The 12950-nt window shown below is 32.6% G+C and overlaps 1 protein-coding gene across 1 annotated transcript in view; it reads left to right on the top strand.

Annotated features, from left to right (window-relative positions):
- The window catches only part of LOC136033744 (saccharopine dehydrogenase-like oxidoreductase), an 89833-nt gene that overhangs the window by 39919 nt on the left and 36964 nt on the right, over positions 1-12950 (top strand). The gene's annotated exons all lie outside the window — the stretch shown is intronic.

Raw genomic sequence — 12950 nt, 5'->3', positions numbered from 1 at the left:
GGTGGCGCTTCGCGCCACCCCAACACCTAGTTGGTGGGGGCGCTGCGCGCCCCCCCAAGCCCCCCCGCGCGCGTAAGTCGTTACGCGCCATAATAGTTACGCGCCATTGTAGTTGTGTCCCTATGTCCCACCTGTGAATATAGATAGATATATATATATATATGGTTTTAACTACGTAAAACTTGCGAATATACAACATTCTTTGCTGTCCCATTGTCTTTGCATATAAATAGATTGTCAGGTTTACCGACTCTTGAACATGCAACATATAATGGTCCATGGGAAAACAATCTGTATTCAGATCTATACCTCATGATTCTAATGATTGCCCTTGAGCTTTGTTGATGGTGATTGCTAATCGACCATTCCCTGTCCCGGTGTCCCGGTCGTCATTTACATCCCCCTGTTTCCTCCGGTGTCCCCGTTGTAGTTGTGTCCCTGTGTCCCGGTCGTCATTTATATTCCCTGTGTCCCGGTCGTCATTTGTATCCCGGTGTCCCGGTCTGTATATACATTCGTTTTTTAGTTTTGTTTTTCTCCTTTATTTTTTTCCTTTTTTTTTCTTTTTTAGCTTATTTAGATTTTTAGATTTTTTAGTTTTTTTATTAGTTTTTAGTTTTTTTTTCTTTTTAGTTTTTTTTGTCCCGGTCGTCATTTATATCCCCCTGTTTCCCCCGGTGTCCCCGTTGTAGTTGTGTCCCTGTGTCCCGGTCGTCATTTATATTCCCTGTGTCCCGGTCGTCATTTGTATCCCGGTGTACCGGTCTGTATATACATTCGTTTTTTAGTTTTGTTTTTCTCCTTTATTTTTTTCCTTTTTTTTCTTTTTTAGTTTATTTAGATTTTTAGATTTTTTAGTTTTTTTATTAGTTTTTAGTTTTTTTTTCTTTTTAGTTTTTTTGTAGTTTTTACCTTCTTTTTAGTTTTGTTAATTTTTGTTTTACTTATGTCCTGGTCGTCATTTATACTCCCTATGTCCCGGTGCTTTGTTGATTGCTAATCGAACATTCCTTTTGTCCTGGTCGCTTTCTCTTTGAGTGTCGTCATTTATTTTTTTCTTTTTTAGTTCTTTTAGTTTTTACCTTTTTTAGTTTTTTTTAGTTTTTTAGATGAAAATTTTTTTTAGTTTTTTCCTTTTTTTCTTTTTAGTTTTTATTGGTTTTTACCTTTATGTTAGCTTATTTTTCAGTTTTTTCCTTTTTTTTTAGTTTTTTTTTATTTTTTATTTTTTTTAGTTTTTTACCTTTTTTTAGTTTTTTTAGTTTTTTTAGTTTTTTTAGTTTTTTAGCTTTTTTACTTTTTTTATTAGTTTTTAGTTTTTTTGTAGTTTTTGCCTTTTTTTAGTTTTTTCAGTTTTTTTTTTTAGTTTTTTATTGGTTTTTACCTTTATTTTAGCTTATTTTTCAGTTTTTTCCTTTTTTTTAGTTTTTTTTAGTTTTTAGTTTTTTTAGTTTTTTACCTTTTTTTAGTTTTTTTAGTTTTTTTAGTTTTTTAGCTTTTTTATTTTTTTATTAGTTTTTAGTTTTTTTTGTAGTTTTTGCCTTTTTTTTAGTTTTTTTTAGTTTTTTAGCTTTTTTATTAGTTTTTAGTTTTTTTTGTAGTTTTTGCCTTTTTTTAGTTTGACAACTTATTTTTATATATATAGATAGTTTTTTTTTTTTACTTATGTCCTGGTCGTCATTTATACTCCCTGTGTCCCGGTGCTTTGTTGATTGCTAATCGAACATTCCTTTTGTCCTGGTCGCTTTCTCTTTGAGTGTCGTCATTTATTAGTTTTTTCCTTTTTTTCTTTTTAGTTTTTTATTGGTTTTTACCTTTATTTTAGCTTATTTTTCAGTTTTTTTCCTTTTTTTTAGTTTTTTTTTTATTTTTTATTTTTTTTAGTTTTTTACCTTTTTTTAGTTTTTTTAGTTTTTTTAGTTTTTTAGCTTTTTTACTTTTTTTATTAGTTTTTAGTTTTTTTTTGTAGTTTTTGCCTTTTTTTAGTTTTTTCAGTTTTTTTTTAGTTTTTTATTGGTTTTTACCTTTATAGTTTTTTTAGTTTTTTAGCTTTTTTATTTTTTTTATTAGTTTTTTAGTTTTTTTTGTAGTTTTTGCCTTTTTTTTAGTTTTTTCAGTTTTGACGTCACCTGATCCAGTTTTTTCAGGTGACGTCACCTGACACATCCATCCACACATCCACAGACAGACAACTTATTTTTATATACTAGCTGTTGGGGTGGCGCTTCGCGCCACCCCAACACCTAGTTGGTGGGGGCGCTTCGCGCCCCCCCCCAAGCCCCCCCGCGCGCGTAAGTCGTTACGCGCCATAATAGTTACGCGCCATTGTAGTTGTGTCCCTATGTCCCACCTGTGAATATAGATAGATATATATATATATGGTTTTAACTACGTAAAACTTGCGAATATACAACATTCTTTGCTGTCCCATTGTCTTTGCATATAAATAGATTGTCAGGTTTACCGACTCTTGAACATGCAACATATAATGGTCCATGGGAAAACAATCTGTATTCAGATCTATACCTCATGATTCTAATGATTGCCCTTGAGCTTTGTTGATGGTGATTGCTAATCGACCATTCCCTGTCCCGGTGTCCCGGTCGTCATTTACATCCCCCTGTTTCCTCCGGTGTCCCCGTTGTAGTTGTGTCCCTGTGTCCCGGTCGTCATTTATATTCCCTGTGTCCCGGTCGTCATTTGTATCCCGGTGTCCCGGTCTGTATATACATTCGTTTTTTAGTTTTGTTTTTCTCCTTTATTTTTTTCCTTTTTTTTTCTTTTTTAGCTTATTTAGATTTTTAGATTTTTTAGTTTTTTTTATTAGTTTTTAGTTTTTTTTTCTTTTTAGTTTTTTTGTCCCGGTCGTCATTTATATCCCCCTGTTTCCCCCGGTGTCCCCGTTGTAGTTGTGTCCCTGTGTCCCGGTCGTCATTTATATTCCCTGTGTCCCGGTCGTCATTTGTATCCCGGTGTACCGGTCTGTATTTTTTATTTTTTTTTAGTTTTTTACCTTTTTTTAGTTTTTTTAGTTTTTTTAGTTTTTTAGCTTTTTTACTTTTTTTATTAGTTTTTAGTTTTTTTGTAGTTTTTGCCTTTTTTTAGTTTTTTCAGTTTTTTTTTTAGTTTTTTATTGGTTTTTACCTTTATTTTAGCTTATTTTTCAGTTTTTTCCTTTTTTTTAGTTTTTTTTAGTTTTTAGTTTTTTTAGTTTTTTACCTTTTTTTAGTTTTTTTAGTTTTTTTAGTTTTTTAGCTTTTTTATTTTTTTTATTAGTTTTTAGTTTTTTTTGTAGTTTTTGCCTTTTTTTTAGTTTTTTTAGTTTTTTAGCTTTTTTATTAGTTTTTAGTTTTTTTTGTAGTTTTTGCCTTTTTTTAGTTTGACAACTTATTTTTATATATATAGATAGTTTTTTTTTTTACTTATGTCCTGGTCGTCATTTATACTCCCTGTGTCCCGGTGCTTTGTTGATTGCTAATCGAACATTCCTTTTGTCCTGGTCGCTTTCTCTTTGAGTGTCGTCATTTATTAGTTTTTCCTTTTTTCTTTTGTTTTTTATTGGTTTTTACCTTTATTTTAGCTTATTTTTCAGTTTTTTCCTTTTTTTTAGTTTTTTTTTATTTTTTATTTTTTTTAGTTTTTTACCTTTTTTTAGTTTTTTTAGTTTTTTTAGTTTTTTAGCTTTTTTACTTTTTTTATTAGTTTTTAGTTTTTTTTTGTAGTTTTTGCCTTTTTTTAGTTTTTTCAGTTTTTTTTTTAGTTTTTTATTGGTTTTTACCTTTATAGTTTTTTTAGTTTTTTAGCTTTTTTATTTTTTTTTATTAGTTTTTAGTTTTTTTTTGTAGTTTTTGCCTTTTTTTAGTTTTTTCAGTTTTGACGTCACCTGATCCAGTTTTTTCAGGTGACGTCACCTGACACATCCATCCACACATCCACAGACAACTTATTTTTATATATATATAGATATAGATATATATATACTAGCTGTTGGGGTGGCGCTTCGTGCCACCCCAACACCTAGTTGGTGGGGGCGCTTCGCGCCCCCCCAAGCCCCCCCGCGCGCGTAAGTCGTTACGCGCCATAATAGTTACGCGCCATTGTAGTTGTGTCCCTATGTCCCACCTGTAAATATAGATAGATATATATATATATATATATATATATATATATATATATATATATATATATATATATATATATATATATATATATATATATATATATATATATATATATATATATATATATATATATATATATATATATATATATATATATATATATATATATATATATATATATATATATATATATGGTTTTAACTACGTAAAACTTGCGAATATACAACATTCTTTGCTGTCCCATTGTCTTTGCATATAAATAGATTGTCAGGTTTACCGACTCTTGAACATGCAACATATAATGGTCCATGGGGAAAACAATCTGTATTCAGATCTATACCTCATGATTCTAATGATATCCCTTGAGCTTTGTTGATGGTGATTGCTAATCGACCATTCCCTGTCCCGGTGTCCCGGTCGTCATTTATATCCCCCTGTTTCCCCCGGTGTCCCCGTTGTAGTTGTGTCCCTGTGTCCCGGTCGTCATTTATATTCCCTCTGTCCCGGTCGTCATTTATATCCCGGTGTCCCGGTCTGTATATACATTCGTTTTTTAGTTTTGTTTTTCTCCTTTATTTTTTTCCTTTTTTTTTTCTTTTTTAGTTTTTTTAGATTTTTTAGTTTTTTTATTAGTTTTTAGTTTTTTTTCTTTTTAGTTTTTTTGTAGTTTTTACCTTCTTTTTAGTTTTGTTAGTTTTTTTTTTTTACTTATGTCCTGGTCGTCATTTATACTCCCTGTGTCCCGGTGCTTTGTTGATTGCTAATCGAACATTCCTTTTGTCCTGGTCGCTTTCTCTTTGAGTGTCGTCATTTATTTTTTTCTTTTTTAGTTCTTTTAGTTTTTACCTTTTTTAGTTTTTTTTAGTTTTTTAGATGAAATTTTTTTTTAGTTTTTTCCTTTTTTTCTTTTAGTTTTTTATTGGTTTTTACCTTTATGTTAGCTTATTTTTCAGTTTTTTCCTTTTTTTTATTTTTTTTTTATTTTTTATTTTTTTTAGTTTTTTACCTTTTTTTAGTTTTTTTAGTTTTTTAGCTTTTTTACTTTTTTTATTAGTTTTTAGTTTTTTTGTAGTTTTTGCCTTGTTTTAGTTTTTTCAGTTTTTTTTTTAGTTTTTTATTGGTTTTTACCTTTATTTTAGCTTATTTTTCAGTTTTTTCCTTTTTTTTAGTTTTTTTTAGTTTTTTTAGTTTTTTACCTTTTTTTAGTTTTTTTAGTTTTTTTAGTTTTTTATTTTTTTTATTAGTTTTTAGTTTTTTTTTGTAGTTTTTGCCTTTTTTTAGTTTTTTTAGTTTTTTAGCTTTTTTATTAGTTTTTAGTTTTTTTTGTAGTTTTTGCCTTTTTTTAGTTTTTTTAGTTTTTTAGCTTTTTTATTTTTTTTATTAGTTTTTAGTTTTTTTTGTAGTTTTTGCCTTTTTTTAGTTTTTTCAGTTTTGACGTCACCTGATCCAGTTTTTTTCAGGTGACGTCACCTGATCCACGATCCACAGATCCACAGACAACTTATTTTTATATATATAGATAGTTTTTTTTTTTTACTTATGTCCTGGTCGTCATTTATACTCCCTGTGTCCCGGTGCTTTGTTGATTGCTAATCGAACATTCCTTTTGTCCTGGTCGCTTTCTCTTTGAGTTTCGTCATTTATTTTTTTCTTTTTTAGTTCTTTTAGTTTTTACTTTTTTTAGTTTTTTAGATGAAAATTTTTTTTAGTTTTTTCCTTTTTTTCTTTTTAGTTTTTTATTGGTTTTTACCTTTATTTTAGCTTATTTTTCAGTTTTTTCCTTTTTTTTAGTTTTTTTTATTTTTTATTTTTTTTAGTTTTTTACCTTTTTTTAGTTTTTTTTAGTTTTTTTAGTTTTTTAGCTTTTTTACTTTTTTTTATTAGTTTTTAGTTTTTTTTTTGTAGTTTTTGCCTTTTTTTAGTTTTTTCAGTTTTTTTTTTAGTTTTTTATTGGTTTTTACCTTTATTTTAGCTTATTTTTCAGTTTTTTCCTTTTTTTTTAGTTTTTTTTTAGTTTTTAGTTTTTTACCTTTTTTAGTTTTTTTAGTTTTTTTAGTTTTTTAGCTTTTTTAATTTTTTTATTAGTTTTTAGTTTTTTTTTGTAGTTTTTGCCTTTTTTTAGTTTTTTTAGTTTTTTAGCTTTTTTATTAGTTTTTAGTTTTTTTTGTAGTTTTTGCCTTTTTTTAGTTTTTTTAGTTTTTTAGCTTTTTTTTTTTTTATTAGTTTTTAGTTTTTTTTGTAGTTTTTGCCTTTTTTTAGTTTTTTCAGTTTTGACGTCACCTGATCCAGTTTTTTCAGGTTACGTCACCTGATCCATCCATCCACAGACAGACAGACAACTTATTTTTATATATATAGATATACTAGCTGTTGGGGTGGCGCTTCGCGCCACCCCAACACCTAGTTGGTGGGGGCGCTTCGCGCCCCCCCCAAGCCCCCCCGCGCGCGTAAGTCGTTACGCGCCATAATAGTTACGCGCCATTGTAGTTGTGTCCCTATGTCCCACCTGTGAATATAGATAGATATATATATATGGTTTTAACTACGTAAAACTTGCGAATATACAACATTCTTTGCTGTCCCATTGTCTTTGCATATAAATAGATTGTCAGGTTTACCGACTCTTGAACATGCAACATATAATGGTCCATGGGAAAACAATCTGTATTCAGATCTATACCTCATGATTCTAATGATTGCCCTTGAGCTTTGTTGATGGTGATTGCTAATCGACCATTCCCTGTCCCGGTGTCCCGGTCGTCATTTACATCCCCCTGTTTCCCCCGGTGTCCCCGTTGTAGTTGTGTCCCTGTGTCCGGTGTCCCCGTTGTAGTTGTGTCCCTGTGTCCCGGTCGTCATTTATATTCCCTGTGTCCCGGGTCCCGGTCGTCATTTGTATCCCGGTGTCCCGGTCTGTATATACATTCGTTTTTTAGTTTTGTTTTTCTCCTTTATTTTTTTCCTTTTTTTTTCTTTTTTAGTTTATTTATATTTTTAGATTTTTTAGTTTTTTTATTAGTTTTTAGTTTTTTTTTCTTTTTAGTTTTTTTGTAGTTTTTACCTTCTTTTTAGTTTTGTTAATTTTTTTTTTTACTTGTGTCCTGGTCGTCATTTATACTCCCTGTGTCCCGGTGCTTTGTTGATTGCTAATCGAACATTCCTTTTGTCCTGGTCGCTTTCTCTTTGAGTGTCGTTTTTTTGTAGTTTTTGCCTTTTTTTTAGTTTTTTTAGTTTTTTAGCTTTTTTATTAGTTTTTAGTTTTTTTTGTAGTTTTTGCCTTTTTTTAGTTTTTTTAGTTTTTTAGCTTTTTTATTTTTTTTATTAGTTTTTAGTTTTTTTTGTAGTTTTTGTCTTTTTTTTCTCTGAGTGTCGTCATTTATTAGTTTTTTTCCTTTTTTTTTTTTAGTTTTTTATTGGTTTTTACCTTTATTTTAGCTTATTTTTCAGTTTTTTTCCTTTTTTTTAGTTTTTTTTTATTTTTTATTTTTTTTAGTTTTTTACCTTTTTTTAGTTTTTTTAGTTTTTTTAGTTTTTTAGCTTTTTTACTTTTTTTATTAGTTTTTAGTTTTTTTTTGTAGTTTTTGCCTTTTTTTAGTTTTTTCAGTTTTTTTTTTAGTTTTTTTTGTAGTTTTTGCCTTTTTTTAGTTTTTTTAGTTTTTTAGCTTTTTTATTTTTTTTATTAGTTTTTAGTTTTTTTTGTAGTTTTTGCCTTTTTTAGTTTTTTCAGTTTTGACGTCACCTGATCCAGTTTTTTCAGGTGACGTCACCTGACACATCCATCCACACATCCACAGACAGACAGGCAACTTATTTTTATATATATAGATATATATATATATATATCTATATTCCACAGGTGGGACATAGGGACACAACTACAATGGCGCGTAACTAATATGGCGCGTAACGACTTACGCGCGCGGGGGGGCTTGGGGGGGGGGCGCGAAGCGCCCCCACCAACTAGGTGTTGGGGTGGCGCGAAGCGCCACCCCAACAGCTAGTATAAAAATAAGTTGTCTGTCTGTGGATCTGTGGATCAGGTGACGTCATGTTTCTGTGTCGGCTGACGTCATGAAATTAGTTGTCGTCATTTTTGCTTTGACCGTGACGTCATTCAAGATATTTAAGACATATGTTCACGTAGAAATCTATTATTGTTTAAGTTTACAATGACTGATGAACTTACATTGGCAAAAGCCGATGAAGATGCTCAAACAGTCTATGCCAAAAAACTTGCTGCTGATAGAGAAAGTCAGAAAAGAAAGCGTGCCGAGGAATCAAAAGAACAGCAAGGAAACAGACTTGAGGCTAAAGAACGCAAAACCGCGCAGTTAGATGAAGAGCCACCTGGACAGCGAGAGTCAAAACATATCAAAACTGAAAATGATAGCGATGATGATTGGGTTTGGGATTTTGACTTGGATAAGGTCATCAATGCCTACCAGATTTTAGTTAAAAAAAAAAAACAAAGGTTCGGCGATATGTATTTCATAGTGAAGCTGAAAAATACAGAAGAAAAAGAAAACTGAAAAAAGAAAAAATGTAAAAAACTAAAAAATACTATAAAGAAAAAACACTAAAAGAGAAATTACAGACCGGGACAGAGGGAATATAAATAACGACCGGGACACTCAAAGAGAAATTACAGACTGGGATACCGGGACACAAATGACGACCGGGACACAGGGAATATAAATGACGACCAAGACACAGGTATTTAAGAATATCGTTCAAAGACAAATTTTTAATTGTAAGAAGACCGTTGAAAGAGAAATTTCTAATTGTAAAATGACCGAAGAACCTACAATGGTAACACCCGAGGAAGATGCTCAAAACGAATGTATTCAAGCCGAAGTAGCTGAGTTGGTAAAGCGTTATGTTTCAGGTTCTAGGTCCGAGAGGCTCCAGGTTTGAACCTTGGCTTTAGCATTAATACAAAAGAAGAAAAAAACTAAAAAAGGTAAAAACTACAAAAAAACTAAAAAGAAAATATATATATATATATATATATATATATATATATATATATATATATATATATATATATATATATATATATATATATATATATATATATATACTACTACTACTAATAACTCACTGCAGCACCAAGCCGCCTGAGGCCAACACAGCTACGCACGCTCCTCCTCCAACCTAATCTATTTAAAGCCTCCCTCTTTACACCCTCCCAGGAAGTTCCCATTTCCTTTAAATCCTTATTTATGACATCCTCCCAACCCAGACAAGGACGACCTGCTTTCCGTGTAGCCCCAGACGGTTGGCCAAAAAGGACAATCTTCGGTAATCTGTCATCCTTCATCCGTAGAACGTGGCCTAGCCATCTCAACCTTTCTTTCATTATAGCCCCAGAAAGCGGGATTGAACCACACTTTTCGTACAACCTACTGTTTGAAATACGGTCAGTCAGCCGGGTACCCAGAACAATCCGTAGGCAATTTCTCTGGAAAACATCTAGTAAATTTTCATCTGCTTTTCGGAGTGTCCATGCTTCAGAGCCATATTTGACCACTGTCATCACTGTAGCTTCCAATATTCTAATCTTGGTTTGTAGGCTTATCTTTCTATTCTTCCAAACTTTTTTTAACTGTGAAAAAACACCCTGAGCTTTAGCTATTCTACTTTTAACATCTTCACTGCTCCCACCATCTTTACTAATAATAATACCAAGGTAACTGAAGCTCCCAACCTGATCAATCTTTTCGTTACCTAAGGTCACCTGTTCATCTCCACTTATTCCTAACCTTAGTGACTTAGTCTTCTTAACATTAATTTTCAAGCCTATTTTAGCACCCTGAACTCGTAAAACCTCTAAAAATTCATTCATTTTGCTCACACTTTCATCTAATATGCTTAAATCATCAGCATAATCTAAGTCCAGGAGCGTTCTTCCTCCCCATTTGATTCCATGGTCTCCAATTGCCTTTCCTGTGCTCCTTAAGACGAAGTCCATCAAAATGATCCATATAAAGGGGGATAGAACACAACCCTGCTTAACTCCTGATTTAATACAAAACCAGTTGCTAACCTCATTTCCTACCTTAACCGCAGCAGTATTATTCTCGTACATAGCGCAAATCACTTTAATGTATTTTTCTGGTATACCATATAACGATAAGACCTTTGTTAACGCTGTTCTATCAACAGAATCGAAAGCTTGCTCATAATCGATAAAACTAAGGACCAAAGGTGTTTGACAACGAAGGGACTTCTCAATTATTAACCTAAGAGTGAAAACATGGTCGACACATCCTCTACCTTTTCTAAAACCGCATTGTTCTTCCCTTAAAACTTTGTCTACAGCATGTCTCAGTCTAAAAAGTATCATATTACTCAGTAATTTGCTACCTACAGAGACCAGACTAATGCCTCGATAATTCCGACATTCACTCTTGTCACCTTTCTTATACAGTGGTTTAATTAAGGTTTTCCTAAAATCATTGGGTACTTCCCCTTTTTCAAAAATCATGTTCATAATCTTCAGTAGCTTATTCCTAACCTCAGAGCCACCATATTTAAGGAACTCATTAATCATACTATCAGCACCTGGGGCCTTATTATTTTTTAATCCTTCTAGTACTGTCGCTAATTCTTCCTCACTAAACAAATCTTCCTTCACATCCAAGGTATCACAAACTTTTTCATTTTCATCTATATCTTTTCCTGCAACTGTATCTCGGTTTAGCACATTCTCAAAATGTTCCACCCATCTTTCTTTAACTTTTTCCTTATCACTAATTGTGGCCCCATTTCTATCTTTAACTGGGACTAGTCCGGATCGGCTACTCCCTTTCAATTTATTAACATGCCAGTATAATATTTTACTATTATACCGTCTAGCCGCATCTTCCAGATCCTCAGCAATTTTATCCATCGCCTCCATTTCACATCTCCTTAGTTCATATTTTAATGCTTTCTCCACTTTTTTTACATTCCTTTTGTTTTCATACGACCTATCGCTCAGATAATTCTTATACAAACCCCTTCTACTCTCTATTAAACCTAAAGCTTTTTCACTAATATTCCTAGTTGCTGTCTTAGCACTCTTCCCTAGGACACCATCAGCAACTTCACAAATTGTTTTTCTGAAATTATTCCATCCATCTTCCACATTGTCAAATTTTAAACCCTCAAGTTTAGTACTCAACTGTTCCTGGAATTTTTTTCTCAAATTTTCATCCTGAAGTCTACCAACATCATAACTTTCCGGGAGGGAGTTACTCTTCCGAAATTTCAGCTTTAAATTAACCTTAGACACTACTAGATGGTGATCTTTACTTTTAACATCAATAACGGCACTCCTATACACCCTAGTATCTTGCATTGATCCTGCTAGTCTACTGTTTACAATAACATAATCAATAAGGTTTGCTGTCTTACCATCACGTGAATACCATGTCAACTTATGGGCCATTTTGTGACCAAACACCGTATTGGTTATAACTAGGTTGTTATACCTACAAAATTGCAAAAGCCTATAGCCATTACTGTTTTCTTTTCCTACACCAAAATTACCTAGGCTAGGATACCATCTATCCCTATTTCTACCAACCTGGGCATTAAAATCTCCTAGCAAAAACACCATATTTCTACCTGGTACCCTGTCTATTTGCTCCTGTAACTGTAAGTAAAATTCATCTGAGTCACTAGTATCTCCATCAGTTGGTTCAATGGGGGCATATACTACTATAACTGATACCCTAAACTTTTTAGTCATAAAATGAGCAATTAGTATTCTATTATTAATACCTTCCCAGCCTAAACAAGACTTAGCAGCTTCCTTATTCATCATGAGCCCTACTCCCTGTCTATGTACCCCATCCTTCCTTCCTGAGTAAACAAATTCTATGTCACCTAATTTCATGCTTCCTACCCCTGGGATATGAGTTTCTGAAACTCCTAATAAATCCAGTTCAAACCGTCTGAATTCGTCAGTCAAAATGTCGATGCAATAGTCATTTTTTAACGTCGTAACATTCCAAGCTCCAATTTTCATGTTCTTTAAATCTTTGAAATTATTTTGGCCTCAAGAAAAGCAGTGATCCCGGATACCAGTGCAGGATGGGGACCAACATATCTTCTCAAGTCTACACCGAAGCGCTTAAGCCGGCTTAGAACCGGACAGCAAGAAGTCCCTGGGACCTCCAGTAAGTTGGAGGCTTTGTGCAATCCTGGGCCCATCTTGGTCACAACATGGTTTTCAGCACTTGGCGATGCTCTTCTATCAACAAGAGTCGAAATCCTGCACAGACAGTCCCAAGCCTATTACCTCCGACTCATTATATATTCATGCCTACAAATATTATGCTACTACGGGGAGGCAGCCCATAGTAGATAAATTAGGCTAGGAAGAGGTTTTTCAGCCCGAAAACGCCCATCAAAACAAACCAAGCCCAGAAAATTATCCAATAATCAGAATCCCGTACGAGTGCTGTGTTGTTTACTAGGCTATAATTTCCTCGAGGGGCGCCACTCCTCAAGTGGGAAAAATTGACCGCAAGTTTCCCAGTCTTGCAGGTACCCCGAAAGGGTCGAGGCAGGTCTGTCTGTCTGTGGATCAGTTGACGTCATGTTTCTGTGTTGACTGACGTCATGAAATTAGTTGTCGTCATTTTTGCTTTGACGGTGACGTCATTAATGGTATTTAAGACATGCGTTCACGGAAAAATGTTTAATTGTAAAATGACTGAAGGTTCGGCGATATGTACTTCATAGTGACGCTGAAAAATAAAGAAGAAAAAAAAACTGAAAAAAATGTAAAAAAACTAAAAAAAACTAAAAAGAAAAAACACTCTAAGATAAATTACAGAC

The sequence above is a fragment of the Artemia franciscana genome, chromosome 12, assembly GCF_032884065.1.
Source record: "Artemia franciscana chromosome 12, ASM3288406v1, whole genome shotgun sequence".
Lineage (NCBI taxonomy): Eukaryota > Metazoa > Arthropoda > Branchiopoda > Anostraca > Artemiidae > Artemia > Artemia franciscana.
Note: the sequence above shows the minus strand (reverse complement) of the source record. Positions and strands in the feature narration are given on the sequence as shown.